The 23,829-nt window shown below is 47.5% G+C and overlaps 1 protein-coding gene across 2 annotated transcripts in view; it reads right to left on the bottom strand.

The window, feature by feature from the left end:
• Sptb (spectrin, beta, erythrocytic) overlaps positions 1 to 23,829 on the bottom strand; it is a 156,224-nt gene that overhangs the window by 89,094 nt on the left and 43,301 nt on the right. The window contains exon 1 of one of the 2 annotated variants that reach the window (XM_013521956.1): positions 12,216 to 12,235. The exons of the other annotated variant lie outside the window; for it this stretch is intronic. The gene's annotated coding sequence lies outside the window, so the exon portion shown is untranslated. Of the gene's footprint in view, positions 1 to 12,215; positions 12,236 to 23,829 lie in introns of those variants that run through there. 2 annotated transcript variants of the gene reach the window in all.

The raw sequence follows: 23,829 nt of genomic DNA, 5'->3' as shown, positions 1-23,829 counted from the left end.
TGGGCAGGCACTGTGCCGCTGAGCTATAGTTCCAGCCCCAGAAAGTTTTCTCATGTAGTGCTTTGATCCTTTTCACCACACTGAGACAGTTAAGATGTGATATTAATCTCAGCTGCAGTTAAACAGAGAGCTGGAGACCACGTTCCTTGCCCACGGCACGGGAGGTAGAGCCAACCTCTGAACTCAGCTCTTCTGCAAGCTCGGTCTGTGCTCTGTTCTATGGTGCATCTGGCCGGGAGCAAAGGTCTTTCTTTCTTCTCAGAGACAGAAGGAGACTACTAACGGTTCTCTGTCACCCGGGGAATTCCGAGGGAAGCGGTTGCTCCTTGCCTTTCTGAGCGCTGAGAATATTCCAGAAGGCTAACGTATTTATTCGACATGTACCTGCTTATGGACATGGGAGCCAGCAGAGTGGAGGGGTTTGTGGCATTGGTTCAGTTTCACGGCTTAAAGTTCTCAAGCTTCTTTTATAGATTAAAAATGCAAAAACCTTGAAAGTCACAAAGATGATACTGACTGCCCCAAATGCACAGTTATCAACGTGTCCCTGAAATAATTTAAGATGTGACCCCAGACCGTGCAGTGCAAACTCAGGGAGCTGTACTCACTCTTAGAGGGGACCAGTTCCCACAAAGAGCCCCACAGCTATTCCCAAGAGCTTCCTTTCCACCCGAAGGAGGGCACATTCACAGGACTCAGCGGGCCAAGCTGTGGCCAGAGTCCTTTTTGCACCGTTCCTCCCACCTGGGCATACACGTCCCAAGCTCCTTGCCTGGAGCCTGGCCACGAACCAAACACCAGGCTAAATGGAAGGGAGAGCGGCGAGCAGCGCTTCCCTAGGGAACAGACTGCAGTGCCAGAAGGATGTTGCCTACAGCCGGAACAATTTGCCGCTATCTCCATCCTTTTTACCCACTTCTAACAGAAAAAATAACATGAGAGGCGGTGTAATCCCAGCACTCTGGGGGGGCTGAGGCAGTAGAATTGCACGTTTGAACCCAGCCTGGGCAATTTAGAGACTTAATGAGACCCTATCTCAAATTATAAATAATTTTTTAAAAAGGACTGGGAATATAGCTCAGAGTTAAGTCAGGTCCTGGGTTCAATCCTCAATACTGGGGGGAAAAAACCAGCGAAGAGGCAGTACCATCATGAACATCAGTGAAGCGTTTCCTGAGGGGGCGCTATGCATGTCCTTGTCCTTGCCCTCAAGGCGCTTATAGTCAAGCACACGGCTTAGCCATTCCTCATCAGCACAGCCGCAAAAGCTGCCTCCTCCTCTCTGTGCTCTGGTTTCCTCCCCTGGCTAACAGGGAGTGAAGTTCTCCAGCCATGCAGCTGTCATCATCAAACACTTACTGACAGCTTTCCTTGCAGCAGGCACTGGATGTTGCAGACACCATCAGGTCAAATCCTAGAAACACCCCTGAGAAGCAGCCACTCTTATTATCCCCATTCCACAGGTCAGGAAAGTGAGGCATCCAGGGCTCAGTGACTTGCACCATTCTCTTAGCCTGTGAGCGACGGAGCAAGGATCCAAACCCAGGCAGTCTGGCATGGAGCCCCTGCCCTTAACCACAGTGGTCACTTCCCCGGGCAGCCCGGCTCAAGCCAGGCCCTCTGCCGGAAGGAACGTGGAGATCAAGGCGGCAGGGAGGTTATAAACAGTCTTTAAATCATTTGAGAATTCAAGTACCTTTACTCCCCACTGTCACAGCCAGCAAGGTGGAGGAACTTTCCCGGGAGAGCTAAGAGGTGGGTGAGAAGGGACACGTCTCTATCCACTCCCCAGCTCCCCTCGTAAGTCCCACTCTGTTTTTTTTAGGGTCTTTCTGTAACACAACACGTATCTATTTGCAGAAAGGGGACCCCAGTGCACAGAGCTAGAAGAGGGTTTCCGGCCAAAGGTTTCCCAAAGTGCAGTGGTCTGATAGCACTCTCCTTGCATCTATTAAAGAGCGCGGCAAACGTTATCATCTGGAAGCAGCTGGGACAAGGGCACCCCTAATTCCGAGCACTGCAAATGGGCTACCCAGAAGCTCCCCCTGGAGCTCAGCGCCTCCTCTGTAATCAGGTAGAGCTGCTTGCAAAGTAACTGCGGCCACATGCCTCCCTTACAGAGGCCTGATTCCAACCAGCTGGAGGCAGCCAGCGGCAGCGTGGGCCTCTGAGTGCCGGCCATTCCCAGGAAGGCATGTGTGCACGGCCAGGGCAGCGGACACATGAGCCACACTAGGTCATTTGAAAGGTGCAGAGAAGTGCGTGGTCACTGCTAAAATAGTCCACAAGCAATCCCGAAAGGCCTGCTGTGCCCCAACGCTCCCCAGCACATGGAAGCAACATTCCTTCCTTCTTTTAGGGCTTGAGCCAGTTCCCACAAAAGAGCCGGAGGATGGCATGCAAGGGATTTAGCACAAGAAACGGCAGACTAAGGTGACTTTGATCCAGGGAAGCAAACCAGGCAGTGCTGTGCAATGGGTAGGCACCCCTGCAGTTACACCGCTGGGGACAACTCTGGACTTAGCCACCTACTGGCTGTGTGGTCTTAGGCTACTTATTTAAACACTTTAAGCCTCGATTTCTTCATCTGTAAAACAGAGTTAATAATAGCCATAAGCACTGCTGCTCGAATCAAATGAGATAATGTATTTAGAGCCCTCGACAGAATGCCAAGCATATAAGCCCTGAATACGTGTGGGTGACTAACAGGTCGCTAGCCACTCTTTGTGCCTCAGTTTCTCTGGTTATAAAACAGGAACTAGTCCCTTCTCTGCTCCTGGTACTTAAAAGAGGATATATAGAACTAGAGCTGCTTTTATCATTAGAAATATGTCATGCAGTATTCTCATGGCACCTACACAGGTCCTGGCCACCTTGCCCTCCCTTGTATCAGGGTGAAGCCTTTAAATGTTGGTGACGGATTTCTGAATAAACAAGCAGGCTTTACTTCTGCGCTGCTCCAGGCTTTTATAGCGCCTGCACTAGACGTAAGGGGGCATCCACCTCCCCACCGTGATGTCCGAGACACATCCCTAGGGCAGATGCTCAGGGCAAGGATGCAGGGTGGCCCACAGTTACTGCTCAAGACTGTCACCTTGCCGTCTGCTGCCTTCCCTCCAACATAGGCAGAAGATCACCATGTTAACATGTGGCACATTCTTCACGGCAAAAACAGTAACTTCCTTACTTTCTCATTTCTACTTGGTCACTGCTCCCTATTTTCATCACAGACCTTAGCTTCCGAGGTGAGGGCGAAAGACTTGGGTGTGACAGTATGTCAGGCTTCAGGCCTGCTCCGGCGGCTGCCTTCTCGGGACAAAGGCCATCTGCTGCCAAGCCCCCTGAGGCCCAGGGCTCTGAGAGGAGTGGGCGTGAGAGGAGGGGAACACCGCCTGGCTCCCCTTGGCACCACACCTCACCGTGCCGGTCAGCAGGCTTGCAGGAACCAACACCAGCTTCCTGTTCTTAGCATTAAGAAGAGGACCCAAACCGGGTGTGGTGGCGCACGCCTGTAATCCCAGCACTCAGGAGGCTGAGGCAGGAGGATCGCTGTGAGTTCGAGACCAGCCTGGGCTACAAAGTGAGCTCAAGGCCATCTGAGCTGCATAGCGAGACCCTGTCTCAAAAAGACAAAAAAAAAAAAAAAAAAAAAAAAAAAAAGAAGAGGACCCAAACCGCTCCAGGCTGCATGCAGAATTTTCCTACTCTTTGGAGTCAAGCCCATAGACACCCACCAGCAGCAGCCTTTCATCCCAGAGCAGAGCTGCCTCTTAGCCTTTTTTTGGTACTGGGAATCAAACTCAGGACCTTGTACTTCCAGGCAGGCGCTGTGCTGTTAAGCTACATCCCTGGCCCTTAGCCTTCTTTAGACAGGACCATGAACTTCAGTATTTCCTTTCTGCCAACTTAATAATTTTATTAGACGGCTTTTAATTATAGAAATGACGTACGCCAGGCCTTAGGAAACTCCCCTCAAAGGCAGCAGTTGAGATTCAATCATGGAGTCTAGCCCATCCTCAAACTGATACTTCCCAGCACAGAAGAGGACCCTCACAATGAACATGCAGAGGTTTAGCAGAAAGCATGACATAAAAATGGGTGCTCGGGCCGGGGATATAGGTCAGTGGCACAAATGCCCGCCTGGCTATTGCAAGGTCCTGAGTGGGAGTTCTGATACCAATAAATAAATAAATAGATAGATGGATAAATAAATAAAAGCTGTGCTCAAAAACCCAACCCATCTTTACTCTTATAGTTACACTTAGTTGTCAGTGAATTGATGCCTCAGTCATGAATTACCTACGTATATGTGCAGGAATCCATTCCCAATACGTAACAGGAATTTGTATTTCCAACAATAGAATACTATTGCCCCAAACAATGACAAGAATCGCAGTTACTACGTGTGAAGTACAATGCAAGGTGGGGATATACATATCTCCTTTCACTGTCAGTGCATTCCTACGCATGGTGTCCATTTTCTCCATTTTATAAATGCAGAAGTTGAAGTTTGCAGCAGTTAAGGAGCTTACCCAAGGCCACAAGGGGCTGGGGATTTAGCTCGGTGGCACAGCGCCTGCCTGGCAAGCATGACGTTGTGAGTTCGATTCCCAGTACCAGAAAAAAACCAAAAACCAAGGCCACACAGCCATGAGAAGCAAAGGGTGAAGGGGGACTTCCACCTGCCTGACGCTGGTTTGACAGCATAGCTTGCGGATGAATCGCCTCTAATGATACATTTCAACATTGTCAACAACCCAGGCATTCACCTGAATGCTTAGCAGGGCTGTGGCTGAGAAGAAACGAGAAGAAGGTGCTAGGGCTTCCCATAAATAGTTCTTATTTGTAAAAGTCAGGTTTAATATACTCCCCACTCCATTCCTGTTGAAAATAACCAAATATTTCTAAAACGCATCCACATCACATTCCAGAGGCTCTATCTGATCTCAGTGTCGGGAAAGATGTCTGTCTCCTGTTCCTTTTATGACCACAGGATGTTACTTTAGAAACGGACAGGAAGCTCCTAGAAGGCCTGAGTGCTTCATGCCACTAACCCAGCCAGAAATAAGACCCAGAGTCTTGTGTCCTTGCACTGCTGCTGGAATACCACACGCTACACTCTTTTGTTAAAGAGACAGCCAGTCGTGGAGAACAAGGCAAACGGGGAATGGAGGAGCGAAAGTAGTCCACAGCCAAACCAGGCTGGGCCACCCATGCGCGACGAACCCCTCCTAAGCCCCCATTCCACTATCTAGGCTCGGCAGAGCTGTTCTGCTCCCCTCATTTATCTTCTTGCGCCTTACACAGTTTGCTACACCCACTGCATGCGGACATCCTTATCAGAAAATATTCACTTAACAGGTTTGTGCCTTTGAACAGAAGTAGCTGTTTAGCCCGCCAAAAGATGGGTAACTCTGTGTGCACCTGTTGGTAACGTATGCTACGAACACATACACAAAGCTCAGGGATACGGAACAGACTGCGTAGCTCCAGCAGCTGCGTGTCTTTGAAAGCTACAAACCTGTTCACAAGCTATGGTATTAGTCCTTTCTCTACAATACCTCTGATCTCCTCATCAACTGGAAATTGATCATGAAATGTACTGGACTAGAATTGATTAATTCATTCCACACATGTCTTCTGTACTCTTAAATGTGAAGTTTTACCAAACTGTAGGATTCTAGAGATGACAAGCCAAAGGCTGTCCTATGACCCTTTTGTGACACTAGCACTGGGATACACCCAGCTTACAGACTTGCCCAGCGCTAGCAGCCTTTGACAACATGAAATGATCATTTTTTAGGGATCAAAAGTCTCTGGCACTGAAATGACAAACTCTGCCCTGGGCTCATCCACTCCCTTCACTTTCTCTTTTTCTTTTCTTTTTTTTTTTTTTTTTTTGGTACTGGGAATCAAACTCAAGACCTTGCACTTGCCAGGGAGGTGCTTATACCACTGAGCTATATTCCCGGCCCTTGCTTTCATTTTTGAGTGAAATTATTTTTGACTTTATCAAAATTTATAATGTTGACTTCTAACGTGCAGATTATTTATTAAATATATTTAAGGACAAGCATTTTGAATCCAATTTTTTTTTAACGACTTTAAGGTCATTAAGAGATTGAACACCAGCACTATAAAGCACTATTGCAACCACAGCCTAAAGCACCTAGTGAAATACTAGACACCATGTCCCTGTATCACCTGTGATCAAAATGAAAGCAGAGAACTGTTACTCCTGACTTGTGGTAAGTAACTTGATTATAATGCACTAGGATGACTGGAATTCCCTTCTCCCTACACAGAGAAGCCTGATCTCAACCACAGAACAAAGACTACACGGTAATTAAACACCCTGCCCCAGAAGCGGAGAGGGAGTGGACTGCATTCTCTGTAAACCCTCTGCAAAGGTCAGAAACATCAGGGATCAGAGAGGCGAAGAGAAGGGAAAGGCCCCTCAAAACTGGGATATATATATAAGATACAGGCTGCATGTACAAGGCTAGCAGGACCTCCTCATTCTTTGCAAAGCATGCTGGGTTAAATTGGTTAGACAGCACACAGCTTCAGAAAGCTTGTGTGGGGTCAAGAGAAAGATGGGACCTACTGCAAGGGCAGCTGAATGCACAGGTTGTCAGTATTTACAGCAGGATGAAAAGCACAAGGCGGATAAACGCATGCACCTGTGTTGTGGCAGCTGATTGATTCAATTAAGATCTATTGAGCACCTGCGGGATCCTGGCCACACACTGTGGGCAAAGACAGACAGCATTTCCTGCCTTCCGGGAATGACAGTAAGACAGTGGCAGGGAGAGGAGATACCTGATTCTATTCAGGTACAGTATGGACCATTTCTATTTATGGCTTGTTCAAAGAGGGCCTAACATATATCAGAAGTGGCTCGGGTCTCACGGATCCTTCACCTTCTTGGATGCTGACAGAAGAAAGAAGTCAACCCAACCAGCAGATTCCAACCTGCTCTGGAGCTGTGCTGATAAGGCGAATGGGAATATGAGGAACTCTGCCACAGGGGTGAAGCACAGAAAGTATGTAGCAGGGAAGTAGTTGCCAACGCAAGGACGTTGAGGGGTGTGGAGGGGTCTGCTTCTGAGCTATCAGCAGCCAATCACCCACCTATAACACTTCTATCCATATATATATAGATAGTGTGTGTGTGTGTGTGTGTGTGTGTGTGTGTGTGTCAGAAATCAAACTCAGGACCTCACACTTTCCACACAGGCCCTGTGCCGCTGAGCTATATCCCCAGTCCCTATCCTTACAGGCCACTCAGGAGTCACTTCAGGATGTGATTTCCCCCATTTCTCACAAGCTTAGCAGCCTCAAGCCTGGTTGGGTATCTAATCCTCAAAGCACCAGAAAATTACGATGGGCTTTTAGTAGGAAACCGTGATCCAACGGGCTGTGGTGAGAACTCAAACAGGCTGCTGATATTCACTCCTGAAAACATCATGTGAGAACACGTGCTCCCCCACATGAAGAGGAACGGGCAGAACATATCTGTCAACACCCTTTTCCAAGCACAGTAGGGAGTCTCAGGCTAAGACAGTCCTAACAGGGGGTGTGGGGGGGTCCAACCTGTGTCCAGTGGAAACAGGGGACTGGATGGTGGAGCAGGGAAGTCTATCTATCTTTGGGGCCCCTTCCCAGGTTGGCTATAGCTCCTCTCAAGCCACACTGGCTGTGTATGAGAACATCCACCCAGAAGTGGAAATCTAGGGCCTCGGAAGAACCACCGAACTCCTAAGCCAAAGCAGCAGGCAGAACTCAAGAGGGTTCTGAGATGACAGCACTTACTACCATGAGACACCAAGCCAGCTGGTGGGAAATGCTGACCTGTTATATTTGCTTCCTTTTCCGGCCAGATTCTAAATAAACCACTTGAAACTTACTGCAGAGTTCATGCCTAAAGGAGCATCCCGCCCTTGCTGTGGTGCTGCCAGCTCTCGACAAGCAGCACTCCCCGAAGCACATCCTCGCCAGGCTGAGGCAAGGGAGGATGACATCCGCACCTCTGCCTCGGCTGCAGTCCGTGGCCAGCAGGGCGATAGTGGGCATCTTTCAGCTCAGGGAAGGAAGTGCTTCCTTCCCTCTCATCTGTGTCCTCAGAGTTACACCGATCAATCGTCCAAGGTCGCTCGTAAATACCTTCTGAGAATAGAGGAGACCATGATCCTCTTTGGTAATCTCTTCTAAGGACTCACAGGCATCACATAAGTTTATGTTTTGCTTTCATTTCTTCACTGCCATCTAAATCTGCTGAAAAAATAACCAAATAATAATGGTTCCTCCAATTTTACATTCAACAAAGGTGAAATCTGACGTGAGGCATGCACGTCTGCTTTCTACTGTCACGCTCCAAATTGCTTTAGCTTTTGATTGTGGGTCCCATTGAAAACACCACACTCATTCTCTTTGCTTTTGCTAACACTCCCAATTCCTCTTGTTTCCTCTCATTTCTCTCTCACGGGAGCTCCCTAACGAGATGCTGGCCTTCTGGGGAACCGGCCAGATGTTCTCTGAGGATGACCTCACCATTCTTTTCCTGCTGATGGTACCATTTTCAACATTGTTATTACATCATCTGGTCATTTTCACTTTATGGTTTAAATAACCAGTTGAGAGCAGGGCACAGTAAATCTGCTCAGATATTATAGTTTCATCAATACTGCTAAGTCAATTATTGTACAAAGCACAGTTACAAAATTAGAAAATTGCAGGACACCTCCACAAGTTAGCCGGCCCATCCTCCACTAGCACACCAGAGCCCATCTGTCTTTACCTTATTACTATTCTCCAACCTAGGAGGTAGATTTGATTTAATTATAGCTAATAGAGGAGTTCTAGCATTTAAAAAAAAAATACATTACTAAATTAGAAAAATGAAAAGGTAAATAAGGGTTAGTTGTGTAACAGCCACATAACACTCCTGACTGAGGTCATTGTTTTTACGTTAATAAAAGGCAGCTGGGGCTGGGGATTTAGCTCAGCGGCAAAGCGCCTGCCTGGCAAGCACAAGGTCATGAGTTCGGTTCCCGGTACCGGAAAAAAACAAAAACAAAAATAAATAAATAAATAAAAGGCAGCTGGCTTTCAGTGAGTACCTACTGTGTGCCGGCACTGTGCTAGGCTCTGTAGGACGACACATCCTTTGCACTCACAGGCATCGGTCTATTTCTCATCTGCAATAGTTCTCAAATTCAAAACACTACACAAGCAGAAAGGTTTTTGTCGTCTATTTAGTGACAGTATCTGCCCTGCACTGAGGCTAGGCTAAGTTGTAATCTTTATCTTCCTCTTGTGTAAATATTCACGAATCTTGCTGCAAAAATAATAATGCTTATGGTTGTCAAACATTGTATATTTCTAAATCTAAAAACTTTGTAATTGCAAGCACATATCCTCTCATGGCTTCCAACATGGGACCAGAGACCTGAAAATCTACATGAAAAGGGGAACAGCCTAAGTCCAGTTTTCCCATAGCCAGAGTGGAGGATTAGGCAAAGGATGGGTTTCTGTTTCTCTCTTACTTCTCAACATTATGTGTAAAAGCACACAAACACCTGCTGTATAGTTAACAAATCAAGTGTTGCAGCAAAATTTAAATTTACCTAGTCCCTTTTTTTAAAAAAAACAATGACAATAACATATAATTTTGCCTCTATTTTATGAAAACTTGGATACTTGTACCCACCTCATTCCAGACAAAACAATATTTGTTCCTTTTTTTTTTTTTTTTCCCTGAGACAGTCTCACTAAGTTTGCCCAGGCTGGCCTCGAACTCTGGATCCTCCTGCCTCCTGAGCACTGAGATTACAGTTCCACACACCATGGCAGGCTGTTTTTTGCCTCTTTAAGAGCAGAAGCTTGAATTTTCACTCCTGAATGGAACTGTCTTCAAGTCATTTTTCCAGTGCCACTTTCCGGGATTCCCATCCTAGGCATTGCAATGAGGTCCATTACCAGCATGAAGTCACCTTAGAGAAATATAAAGACATTTCTTTTTTCGTTTACCAGAACCGCCTCTGTGGGTTCCAAAATTGACCCATAGTGCTGTATCCTGCAGGCATCTCTTCCAGAGTATTCACTCATCGCACATCCTAAGACCTCTAGTACTCAAAGGCAAAATCTGGCATAACCTGGTCTCTAGATCAGACACTCTGCCTGGCAGACCCTGAAGCTACAGTGGGGTCATTACTAGGAATAATAACAACAGGAGCCGTCAAATGACACCGTCCACCTGTCGTTTTCGTGTGGCCCATGAGCTAGGAGTGTTTTCTACATTTCCAAAGGAAAGGTAAACCAAACAAGAGCATGTGACAGAGACCGGATGTGGCCCATAAAGTTGGAAATATTTACAACCTAGCCCTTTGCAGAGCAGGTTTGCTGACCCCTGCTTTCTAACCTGTGAGGAGGGCAGGGAGAAGATTTGCTGATCAAGGCCTCTGAGGGCCCGATGTCTGACTGTTTAGGGGACTCGTTGCCTCTGGGGTGCGGGAGAGGGGATGTCAGGTGGGTGGGTGAGTGACTCCCCAGCAATGGCAGCACAGTACCTCCCGGCCCCTGTCCACACACACCGGTGTGCGGCTTCTATGTATCCCACCTGGGAACTCCAGCAGGATTTTAGAACTAGGTGATTCAACCTCAGACCTTTTTTTTCTTTTTCCAGTACCGGGAATCGAACTCACAACCTTGCGCTTGGCAGGCAGGCGCTGTGCCGCTGAGCTAAATCCCCAGCCCCTCAGACTTATTTTTATAACAGCTCTACTTCCCCACGGTGCCTTTTCCCCACCCCATCAACACAGGCACATTGGTGAACATCTTCAAGTTCCAGAGCCCTCCCCAGGGCCCCCTCATGAGCCCTCGCCTCTTTCAGACCCCTGCCCTGTATAGTCACCACGGCCTGGGCGAATACATCATCCCCTAGCCTTCTTGCCCAAATAAAGATTCTAACTCTTGGAAAAAGCCAAACAACAGAACATCAGCACTTTGTATTTTTTCCCATTCCTCAGGTTGCCTGTCTGTGTGAAAGCTGTGCAGTAAATGAAGTCCTTTTTATGATAACCCAGGCCCTCCACTCTGAGACGGTCTCACTAGACCATCCCGGACTCAAGCCATTCCGCCCCCTCAGCCTCCTGAGTAGCTGGGACTCAGGAGCGTGCCACGGACTCAACTTCTTTTTAATGCCTTCCTTTCCTGACGATCCCATAATTCCTTCTGCCCTCCTCCTCTTTCCTTTTTCTTCAGTCAAACCATGTTCTGAGGTGCCAGTGACAGCCAGTGTGATACGCTCCCGATCCCGTCAACAGGGGGCCAGGTAAAGGACTAGAGCATTAAATATGGTTTGTGTGACATACCGGCAGAAGAAGCTTTAAAACACAGGGCTAAGCTAGCTCCAATCTGGCTGTTCTTTCTGACTACCTACATGTCATGTTTTTTATGAACCTGACACAACTTCCCAGGTAATAACCTGCTTCCCATAGAAATGTACAAAAACGCCCACTGCTTGCCCTGGAAGCTACTTTTGGATTCTTTTTATCCTGCAGGGATAGAGAATTCTATCACAACCATGAAGTAACACAGAGAAAAAAGTTAGGTGTGTGGGGGTTTTTGTTTTGTTTTGTTGTTTTAGACAGAGTTTTGATATATAGCTCAGGCTGGCCTTGAACTCATAGTGATCCTCTTGCCTCAGCCTCTGAGTCCTGGGATTACAGGTGTACGCCACCATGCCAGGCTAGATGTGTAGTTTTAGATGTTCTTGTGTATCATTTCTGATAGTGGGAAGGCAGTACAAGAAAGAAACGTGAGTCAGGACTCTGGGTTCAAAACCCAGCTCTGTCTCTGAGCTGTGTAATCTTGGACAAAATAATTTAATTTCTCTGTGCCTTAGTTTCTTCATCTGTGAAATGAGCATAACATTACCTATCTTAGGAAGTTATTGTGAATATTAAAGTCTTCATACATCTAAATACCTGGATTAATACCTGGCCCCTAGAAAGAGTACAACAAATATCTATTAATATCAGTAGTACTATCATGAGTCTGACCCTCAACCCCATTATTTGGGGCTCATCTGTTCACTCTTTTAAAAGAAATGCTATGTACCAGGCATGCAAGTTACAAAGAGGACTGTCCCTGACCTCAGCAGCTCACAGTTATATAGTTGAAGCAGTTGTAAAAACAGACTGGGCTCTAACCTCACAAGACAGATGACAGTTCACTTACAGCAGGCCCTTCAATGCCACGCTAAGGAACTCAAGTACTAGGGAGTCGGTGGAGGATTCTCAATGGAATGGCGGGGGTAGATGTGCATTGTGGAGTCATCCCTTTAGCAGATGGATAGAAAGACTGATTTAAAATGGGCGGGGACAGGATTATAGAACATGACTAAGATGTTACTGCAGTAATTGAGACGAGAGACGATGTGGGCATAAACTAGAGTTTGGGTAGCCAAGATGGCGAGGAAGGGTCAGGTTACAACATGACTTAGGGTACAGGTAAGTGAGTGGAGATGGTAGTCAGAGCAAGGGAAGAGTCAAGAACGTCTTCCCCTTGGGTGACTAAAGGGATGGTGGTTCTGTCAACCAGTGTGCTGCTTTCAAGGAAAGGAGGACATCTCAAGGGATGAGCGACGCATCCAGTGGGACAAAAATATTCATCAAGCCCTTACTCTTCATGGTGTCAGGTGCTGGGAATGGAACAGTGAAATAGAGAAGCTCTTTTACTCTTTCAGTCCAGAGAGGAAGACACACAGCCAATAAATTATTATAAATAATTAATAATTTACACATTTCACAGTGCTACAGGGAAGTACCAGGCAAAAAGAGGCCTTGCCTAGCAAGGGTAATGGTGAAAGGCTTCCCCGACAGAGTGGCCTTTAAATGGATACCTGTGGGACTAATAAGAATTCGATACCTGGGACTTGATCCCAGCACTGTGGAAGGGGAGGGGAAGGAAGACAGGAAGAGGAAGAGGAAGAGGAAGAGGGAGAGAGGAAGGAAAGGAGGGACAGAGAGAGATAGAGAATGGAGAAAGAACATGGGTAAGGTGCACACAGGAGTCTTGGGTGTGCTGTGGGATGTCAGGGTGAAAACGCTTGATCTGAGCTGGGTACCCAAGTCTGGAAGGCCGGAGATTTTGGAGTCACTGCAAAAACAGGTGGCGGCAAAACACCAAGAATGAACAAGATTATGAGCTTAAGAGGAACTTGAGAACCCCTTCCTAGAGATAGGAGATGGCAGCCATCAAAGGACAAGTCAAGAGATGAGCACATCAGGACATCTCAGGGGAGAAGTTCCCCAAAGCAGAGCAAACAACAGTGTTTAACGCGCCCAGAGATCTTTAGGTATTCACAACTGCGGACCTCAGTAGGGTCAGTAGAAGCCCAGTGGCAACAGGGGTTGGAATGAGTGAGAGCAAAATAATAAGCAGAGCCCATTTCTTCAGCATGTGTACTGGGAGGAGGAATGAAGCTTAGAGGGTAGATGGGCAGGGGTGCAGGGCCAGGGGACAGTTTTATTCAGCAAAAGAAGCCTGACCCTGTCTACAGGTGAGAGAAAAGTATCAAAAGCAGGGAAGGCTCAAAGATCCAGACGCCATGTGCCGGGCTGCAGAGTCGGGGCGTATTTCTTGTATCTACTGGCCTAGGCTCTCACACCCAGTCAGAGTTTAGGAAAATTTAATCACCAGGCAAAAGCAGGCCACAGTCATTCAGACCCTTGTTCGGAGATGGCTCTCTTTCCACGCAGGCTACAGCTTGGGCTCTCCGTATCAGTCAAGCTCCAGGACTTGTAGAATTAACTAGAGCTGGGCAGGGCAGGGCTCAGAAAGCCACAGGGGTGAGAGGTCAGCTCCTCATGTTACACCCCAGCCCGTCCTCCAGGAGGCTGGGAAGCTCAGCCCCTGCCCTAGGCCGAGGCCTTGCCCTTCATGAAGGGGAAAATTGAGAAACTTGGTCTTATTTCCTGGTGAGTGAAATAGTGGTGCTGCTGTACCCCAGAAACTCGCCTACAAACGGGGCCTCTGTGCACACACCGGCCGGCCGAGAAGGGCCCCCGACGCCCCTCAGACGGGCCTGGCTCCGCCATCACCCCTTTCAGGAAGTGGCGCCTGGATGAGATCATCCTCCGGGCCCTCGCCAGAAAGCAGGCGCCTCTCACAGGCACTCTGTGGTCAAATGCCAGCAGGGACACCCGGAACCAGTTGGCTCCGCGGAAGGGATGCTCCACTAGCCAGGCGAATGGCTGGCCAATCAGCCAAAGGGAAGCTTTGAGGAGCCACTGGCAAAGCCAGAGAGCATCCACAGCTCAGGAAAGTAAAGAGGACAGGAAAGGGGAGAGAGAGAGAGAGAAAGAGGACAGTCAATACGGTGTCTGTGAGAAAAAGAGTCCTTTCTGTACAGGTACCATCTCCTCATCGGGAATGTAATCGTGTACCACTAGTAAAAAATGGTGAATCTTCTTTTAAAAATGAAAGAAGAGTCTAACATGAACGATTAGTCCCAGCACAGGTGGATCGAGAGGGAGCAGCCGTCTAACGATGGGAGGAGCATTTATTCTATTACACTATTCTTTGGGGAATATGAAAATATACTGTCAGTTATTCTCTATGGGTTGAAGAGGTTAATAAAGACAAGCAGACTTATTAAATAAAATTTTTTTGTCACGAGATACCAAACACCATTGCCACAGCGTAATGGACTGAAGAGCAATGAGAACTCTGCTACATACATGGCCTCCAGTCTTGGATTTTCCCAGCCAATTCTTCTCAAAGCCAGTGGGACCATGAGATTCATGAAAAACAAATATGCCACAAAGGAAGGAAACAGGGAGTGCAGTACGCCTGAGAGCACCTGGGGGAGGGGAGGAAATCGTCTGCGCTGCTTTGGCTGCAGCCCCAGGGGACGGGCTGGAGCCCCCATGCCCCCTGCGGGGCCGGGCCGGAGCAGGGGCCGGCATCAGGGTGCCCGGCCCCTGGTAGGACACCTGCTCGGCGCCACTGAGAAGCCCACAGGGCCAGGACGCAGAGCAGAGCTGTGGGAGCACTGGCCGAAACCCAGGCCCTGGCCTGAGGAGCAGGGCTTGGCAGATGGCAAAGGATACACACGGCCCAGCTGGCCTCAGAGCCTCTTTGGCTGGTTTAGGAAGAAATGGGAGGAACCGAGGTTTTAAAAAAATGGGGGTTTCTCAGGAGAAGATAACATGCTAACGCTGGGGTCTGTATCTCCAGCTAGCCTAAGCAGAACAACTCAGTAAAGCCCAGAAGCCCGAAGCTCCAGGCATCTTGCTGCAGGAGCAGACAGAACTGCTGCTGTCTTACCAGGCAGCTTAGCTCCTGGGAAAGCGCTTCCTGACACTCATGCTTACGTTACAAGATCTACAGGGCTGGGCCAAGAGCCCTTCCTGACCCTCCCTCAGCAGGTCTCTTCGCAGCAGCCACCTGAGAGGGAACATCCAGCTAGGGGGAGGCCGGGAGGAGAGGAGGAGCCCACTGCCCATTTCTTTTCCTTCCATCAGTTCATGTGCTTTTCACAGTTCCTGCCTCTGAGCCATCAGCAGATGACTCCTAAGAGGCAAGAGTGTCAAGTTAGCAGTTGTTTGTTTTGTGGTGCTGGGGACTGAACCCAGGGCCTTGCTTATGCTAGGCAAGAGCTATCCTACTTAGATACACCACGAGCCCTTTTCTATTTTTATTTTGACGCTGGGTCTAAGTTGCCCATGCTGACCTCAAACTCTTGATCATCCTGCCTCAGCCTCCCGCACTGATGGAGTTTCAAAGTTCTGGAGGGAAAATTCAATTTCAGACCTGTTATTAACTTTGGGATACTCTGGGCCAGTCATTCTCTTATTCACAAAGCCTTCTTCCATTTCAAAGGGAAGGGATCATGCTACCCAGCTTGCCCCAAAGGATTCGCAAGAGCAAACTTTGCAAACTGCATGCCCGGAGATTGCCAGCACCTCCCAAGCAGAATGCAAACTCCCGGTGGGGCAGTGAGCCGTTTCTGGGGTTTATGGAGTGCTCCTCTGTTTAGGGACTCAAGGCTCCTCCAGGGGGCTGGGCTCTCTCAAAAGTCAGGAGTCCTCACAAACTCACTGCCTGGTTGACATCACAGGAGGGACAACCCAGCCTCACATGTGAGAGAACTCCTGTTAGAGGCCCAAAGATTCACTGCCTCAAGACATTGAAGCTGTCATTGATAAGAATGGGGTCTTGGATAAGTTCACTACTTTGGCATTCAGGCAACAAAAGTCCTTGGCTTTCCATTGGCACTCAAAGACCATGGGAGTTCCATGACTTAATTTCCTTATCATTCCTCCATGTCTCAGTGAAACTGCTTAAGGGATACTCATCAGAAACCAGTAAGCAGGGCCAGGGATATAGCTCAGTGGCATAAGTGCCTGCCTGGCAAGCACAAGGTCCTGAGTTCGATTCCAGGTACAAAAAAAGAGAAAAAAAAGAAAAGAAACTGGTAAGCAAAGACTAGACCTTCAGCCAAGTAACTCAGGACACTGACATGAAATCCTAAAATCTGGCATGCCCTCTGCAAATAGGGTACACAGAGTTGATATCAAGGGTGCCGGAAAAACACCGCCGTCCTCAACAAACTCCCAAGCGAATTGGAAAAGTCTTAATGCTTAGAGACCCAGTAGGTGCACGCTTGTGTCAGTAATTAAACTACAGAGAATATCCCTCCAGACAATTGCCGAATCCCAGCAAAGAAGGAAACCAGATTTCTAAAAACCATCTGGGGTTAATGGGAATAGTTATTCTCTAGAAAACACAAATTATTTCTTACACAAGGGCCTTCAATGAGATATTTAAATTCTTATCCCAAATTTTTGTTTTTACTAATTATTTTATTTACTACTGCCAGATATAGGAGAACCATTAGTTGGCAAAAATATTTATGCTCACATTTTTACATTATTGTAGGATCCATATCTAATAGGACTTTAGTTGCTTTAATAATTTGGTCCCTTGTAACACATAATGAGATCAGCTGACCGCTAACAAATATGCTAAAGACAAGCCGAGCTACGATGACAACAGTAGTAAGAATTTTGCTCACATACTAGGTGCCAGGCACCGGACATGTATTTTCTTCCACATCATAGCACAATCTTCTCTGCAAGATGGGTATTATTCCCTGTTTTACTGAGGAAGAAAATGGAGCTCAAAAATGGGCTACTGATATACCTCAATGTATAGCAGGGCCGGGGTTTATAGCAAAGCCCTGGCTTTACCTGTGTGTGTGTGTGTGTGTGTGTGTGTGTGTGTGTGTGTGTAAAATTCCCTGCTGTGACCACTCAGCTAGTGATGGGAACCTGGATTTGAAGGCAGGCTAGACTGTAGCCAAAGCCATGTACTCTCCCTGCGACATCAGCAGGGGTTTCTCCTAAAAATGAATTCGCCTCACGAGGAAAGGAAATTTACCTTTCACTGAACAGTGAGCAGAGAGCGGGGACAGTACTAGGTAACAGGATAAAGAGGCTGCTGGGGTAGCTGTGTTAAGCTTGACTTTACTGAAGGCCCTTAAACGGCAGGTAGGGCAAGCGAGCTGGGGAAGCAGTAGGTTTAATACGCCTTACAGCGGAGACTACAGAAGAAGCCAGCAGATGCTAACAAGGGCACCATCTACAGAGACTGGAAATTCGAGTAGGGGTGAAAATGAGATCAAAGTCAGAGGCAGGGGGAATGCCACGCTGGGGGATGGGAGAGTGAGCAGAGCCCTGGCCACCCACAGGTGACGGGGAGAGGAAGGCAGAGCTGGAGAGGAAGTTGCCATGGGTCACCAAGCCAGTGACAGAAAGGAAGGCAGGGGGAAGGGGGAGGAGAGGAGGCAGGAGAAAGCAGAAAAGCAAGACCAAATGGCGATGTCATTTGGTCTAATGTGCTTTAGGACACAAGGCTGGGGCTTCACCTCTGCAGGGGCAAAGATGTGGGGACTCCCTGGGGCCACAGGAAAGGTCTTTCCCTTTCCTCTCTGTCTGTCCGTCTGTCTGTCAGTCAGGAGCAGATGGGAAGAGTTTTGGAGAATCAGCCTTCTACTCCTCACGAAACTTAGACTCGTAACCTCCCCAGCAGTTTCAAACGTGCTCCACGTTATTGGTTAGCACAAAAGCAGAACAAACTAACACACTAAAAACCTAATTAGGTACCAATTAAACGTTAGTTAAGGTACAGTTCTTCATACAAAGGAACACAATGGAACAGTTTGGAATGACATAAATCTATAGGTATGTACAGGTAGAAAGATATTATATTAATAAAACTGTATCTGTTTATATATTAATAAAACTGTATCTGTTAAAAGTATGTAATATTAATCTTTTCTGTAAAAATAAACAGCAATTATATTTTATTAGTATATAGGGTTTTTTTTAATTAAAAGAATAGATGGACGTCGTGATGCACACCTGTAATACCAGTCACTCAGTAGGCTGAGGCAGGCAGATTATAAATTCAGGCCCACTCTGGGCAACTTAGACCCTGTCATGAAATAAAAATTAAAAAGGGCTGAGGGGGCAGCTCAGTGGCAGAGCATCCTTGGATTCCACCTCCATTCCCACAATCAATCAAATCTGTCAATGAGTACGGAAATATTCATCTATTGATAGCTCCTATCTACACGACAAGGCAGGTGGATAGTGGGGAATTGTCATTTTCTGTGGTCTGTATTTCTGCAGTATTTTATATAATGTAAACTTTATATTATATTTGTAATCAGAAAAAAGAAAAGATCCGAATGTTCCTGAAAAGATTATCAGTAAAACAAACTTTTCTCCCATCTCATCTCAAACAGAAAAAGTAACATTGCCTAAAACAAAAAAATCAGATACTTCCACTGAATAAAATACTTCAAACTCCTAGCAGCTAAGAGAATTATATTAAATGTGGATGGACCGTTGTGCTTCACCCCTTCCCAAAACAGAACTTGGGATGGTAGGAGCTGGACTTCTAAGCGAAGAGCCTTCCTGTTGGTTGGAGGAAATCCCCCAGTGACATGAACCAAGCGAAGAAAGTGCATTCACACCCAGAGAGCTTTCAAGAAACAGGACCCTCTCTTATCACCATCAACCAGAAGACTCATCTTTCACCAACTTGCTCAATAAGCCCCTTTGTTTCCCTACAGGATCATCATATATTCACTCCTGCTTCCACAGGACACCCAGGTGCCCCAGAATTCAGCACTGAGGACACAGGAGGAATCTGGTAAAAACTCACTGGTCTACATTTTCAGGAGAAACAGGGCCAGGGGGGTAGGGAGGGGCAGCACCTTGGGAAAGGAGAAGCGCTCGGGTAGGTGGAGAACATGACCACAAAGACTGCTTTAACTGTGCTTTGAAACTCACATGTGTTACTCATATTCTTTTTCAAGCGTCCTACATCCCGCAGCAGAACACTAAAAAGGAAAAGGGGTGGAGCCTGGTCCGGGATGTTGTAGGACCGGTGCAATGAGGCCATTGGTCTGTTGACAAATACATAATCTAACCACAAAGACCAAAGCCCCTGCTCTGGAGAGCACACAGTCAACCCTTAGTCTTGTGTAGGTGTGGCACGTTGCTGCGCCACCAGCCGCAATACCTGGCACGTGGTATCACGGTACTATCTACCCCGTGGTAAGGGTTCAGCAACTGTTGGCAAGATCATGCTCCATCTGCTGCAGACCATAGGCGAGGTGGCGCCGACTGACTTCCCTCCCATTTGATGCTTTCCAGCTTCCCAAAGCCTTCCGGCATCGGGACCCTTCCTCCACCCCTGACTGTCTTCCCACAGGCTCCTCCCCCTCTCATCTCCACCCCTCAGAACTCCCCTTGACCTGTCTCAGTCCCTTCTTTTCCCATGTGTCCCCAGTAACAATCCAAATCACCACGGCTTCCCTCTGTGACTCCTGGTAATTGAGTTCTGGTCCTCTACCAGGCTAATGGCCTCCTCCCATCACTTTCCGGGGTGAGCTTTTGTCTGTGTGAGACATGATGAACCATCCCTTCCTTGAAGCTGGATTTCCACGGCTTTGCATTCCCTTGATTCCTCATTCTCAGCACAGTGTCACATTGTGATCACATTCCCAGGCGCCCCTAGCTCCGCCGGCGCCATGCTAACTGTAGGCGTTACTCAGAGTGAAGGCCTCCGCTGTTCCGCTCTCTCACAGGGTCCTGTCCCCTTTCTGTGCTGACTGAGGCTGAATCGACCTCTGCTTCCCTCGCCCCTTGTGGGCTCCGGACACATGGCTGCAGCTCCACAGAAACACAGCGGACACTTCCGGTTTAACATGGTCAGCACGGAGTCCTTGCTTTGGAACTCCTCCGCAGCCCCAGAGCTTCTCCTCTTTTCAGACTTCAGTCTCTGGAGATGAGCAACACCAACCTCCTGCTGCCTAAGCTAGAAAACTAGTCACGATCAAGAGCTCTCTCCCCTCACTTGGGCGCCAGGGGCACTGAGGACCTGCAAGTGTCTGAAGGACTTGCAAAGCTGCTTTTAAGATTTGAAAAAAAGAAGTTGGTTGCCTTCAACTTTGAAAATGAAGACTGTAAAATAAAAAATAAGAACAATTCCAGGGGCTGGGGGTATAGCTCAGACGTAAAATGCTTGCCTAATCTGTGTGAGGTCCTGGTTTCAACCCCTAGCACTGAGGAAAAAAAAAAAAATTAAAAGAAGAATTCCAAAATTCTTTCACATATTTTTTGACAGAAAAAGATATTTAATCTGAGATACTTGTAAACTGTAATATGTTTGGTCCTTTACATGATGAGATGGTAGGTTCCACCTCCCAGGAATGACTTCACTGAAGCGCTTGTGTTCAGCTTCTCCATTCCCCGTCCCGGCTAAGACCTCTTGAGGCCTCTGCTGTATCCTGCACAGCATCCTCACGTCTCTGTTCGAAAAGTTTTGATGGTTCCCCTGGGATCTTCAGTGTAAACCACCAGCTCTTTTAATGGCCTTCGAGGACTGCTATAATCTAGCCTCAAACTACTGGTGAGCTCTGCCCTCACTACATCCTCCTACTCACCCCTGCCAAAGCCACCCCAGCCGCGCCACACGCACCAGCTGCCTATTTCATCAGCAAGAGCCAGCTCGCCTGCTCAGCCAGGGGAAAACATGGGCCAGTTCAGACAGCTGCTCCCTGGGAAGGCTGCCTCCCCCGGGTCCCAAGCCCAAAGCAGTCCTGGCTGCCTGGAGACCCCGGAGCATTCTGCAGCTCCACGATGGCGCTTGCCTGTTCTACCTTATGCTACAGTCAAGTCTTACCTGTGTGTGCGTCCCACTGTGAAACCACAAGCGGCTCGAGAACACAGAATGTGCTTTAGTCAATTACCTCTGTGTTTCCCATACAGCCCTGCACTTGCTAGGAGATAACACCTGCCAAGGAGCAGCTCTTGCTTTTTATGTTTGTTTTTGTTTTTAAAAACAGGATCTTGCTACATAGCGCAGGCTGGCCTTGAACTCACTGTGAACCCTAGGCTGGCTTTGAACTCGCAGCGATCCTCCTGCCTCAGCTTCCAGAGTGCTGAGCTTATAGGTGTGTGCCACCATGCCAGTAAGCAGCTCTTTCTTGTCATGACCTCCCTGCATAATTTCTCTCTCTGCTTCACTGCTCTGTGGTCCCCTGGGTCACTGCTATGCAAATACCTAGCTGGGTCTAAACCAATCAAATTTGGAAGCCATTGAACTAGATTTCAAATGCTTTGCTTTTTCAAACCTGGAGTCTAGTACTCAATTGACTGTATGATCTCCAACAAATTTGGCTTTACTAGCTTCAGCTTCCTTGTCAGTAAAATGGGAGTTGTATCTCACTCAAAGGACTGGAATGAGAATGGAAGAAATCTGCCACACTGAAAGCCCCTAACACAGCCCCAGGTGCATGGATAGAGACTCAGACATAGTAACAGCAAATAGCAGCAGTCTCAGATTTCTCAAACTATTCAGGACACATGACCCTGTCAGAAGCATCTTTCCTGGATAGTCATAAAATAAAGATTCTTATTTCAGCATCATGAATTCAGGACTCTCATTCCATCATACTGTTATTAATTCTGAAAGTCATCATGAAAAAATAGAAAGAGCATGAGATACTACGCAGCTGTTAAGAATGAAAGTGGTCAGTCTCTATGTCCTGATATAGACAGATGCCCAAGGTATTTCATCACTAGGCAAAAAGGGCAAGGTGCAGTACAGTTTGAAATGTAAACAACAACACACATAAGTATGTGTGTGTGTGTGTGTGTGTGTGTGAGAGAGAGAGAGATACATCAATATATACCTACAAAATACCTATCTTTATATGTATATACTTAGAAGGGATATACAAGAATAGTAGCAGTACACCAGTAGAGTATCCAGCCATGCTATTTATATTCTTCATCATTGGACTTTTTTATTATGGCTATATGCTCATGTTTTAATTTTTCAAAACTTTTTTTTTTTTTTTTAAATAAAGTTGTAGAAAATGATGCAGAAGAAGGAGCAGGAGAGCCAGAGAGGAAGGGAAGTCTAGGTCATGGTGGGGAGATAAGGACTCAGAATCCTGCAACTAATTCTTGGCCACTTCAGGCAAATCATCTCCCCTCTGTGGTAAAACATTGGTAAATATTTTGGCACATCTCCCTACTGGTAAAATAAAGGAGCAGAAGCAGACGCTCTCCAGGGAACATTTTAGATTATTAGACGATGTCTGCAAGGTGCTTCAAGTACATTTTATCTGTAGAACATCTCTTTGAGGAGTTCTGAGGCTTTACGCATCAGGTTTTAAATGAGGAAACTCACACAATTTCATTTTGACCCCCTCCACGTTGCAATGAGAAAGCACCCCCACTGCTTTACAGACAGAGAACCCAAGTGCAGACTGTAACGATTGCTTGCCAGCCAAAGGCACTGCTCACTAAACTGCTGCTTGCGAAGAATTATGACTGCCAGGAGTTTTTCACTTCCAATTCGTTCTGTATCTCCTCTGCAGAGGAGGCGCAAGTCTCATGCAAAACAAGCAGAAGGCAGTCTTTGCTGGTGGAAACGGGGTGAGATGTAAAGTGACTTCACGGCATAAACAAAGCAAGCTCCCAGCAGGGTCAGGAAGTATTGGACTCTTGGGATCCACTCTGCATCCCTCCCTCCCCCACCTGGACTGAGAGCTTCACCTTGAAGATGAGCACTTCACTGCAGTCATTCTCGGAGCGGTTTCTGGGTCAGAAGCACTGAGACCAGTGAGAAGCTGCCAGTGGAGCGGCTACACGGAGGGCTTGAGACTGGGTTAACATGTCCACTAGGCAGCCCCTGAGCTCACGCAGGAACCCCAGTGAGAAGAGCTCAGCTGGACTGGACCAGTCAGAGTATTTTTCCAGTCTCCTGGGCGCAGTGACCACACAGCTTGCAATGCAAATGACCTGGGTCCTGACTTCCTCTCCAGAGCCCTGGGCTTTGATTCTATCGTGGTACCTCATTCCCTACACCCACAAATGCCTCCACTCCTCAGAACTTCACGCAGTGATGGAAGACTTGAAGCTGAATGCTCGGGCATCCAGCCTTCCTAGCGGTGCAGAAAGCACACACAGAATGCGCACATCCACCTTGCAAAGGAAGGCAGAGTCTGATCTCCTGACTCCACAAGCAGGAGCCTGGAGACTACAGGAGGAAAACACAGACCAGAGTGAGGCGAATACACTATAGAGTAAACCATCTCCGAGCACGAGAAGGACTACTTGCTCAGACGGTGCACAGCCAAGCTACCAGTCAGTAGTCAGCCTACAGGCAACCTCTGCTGTGGCACCTGATAATCCTTGACATGGGATGATACCATGGTGTTCACAGCATCCTAGA

Source organism: Chinchilla lanigera, unplaced genomic scaffold (assembly GCF_000276665.1).
Source record: "Chinchilla lanigera isolate Chin_1 unplaced genomic scaffold, ChiLan1.0 scaffold00065, whole genome shotgun sequence".
NCBI classification, from domain to species: Eukaryota; Metazoa; Chordata; class Mammalia; order Rodentia; family Chinchillidae; genus Chinchilla; species Chinchilla lanigera.
The sequence above is the reverse complement of the archived record's forward strand: the minus strand, read 5'-3'. Positions and strand labels throughout refer to the sequence as shown.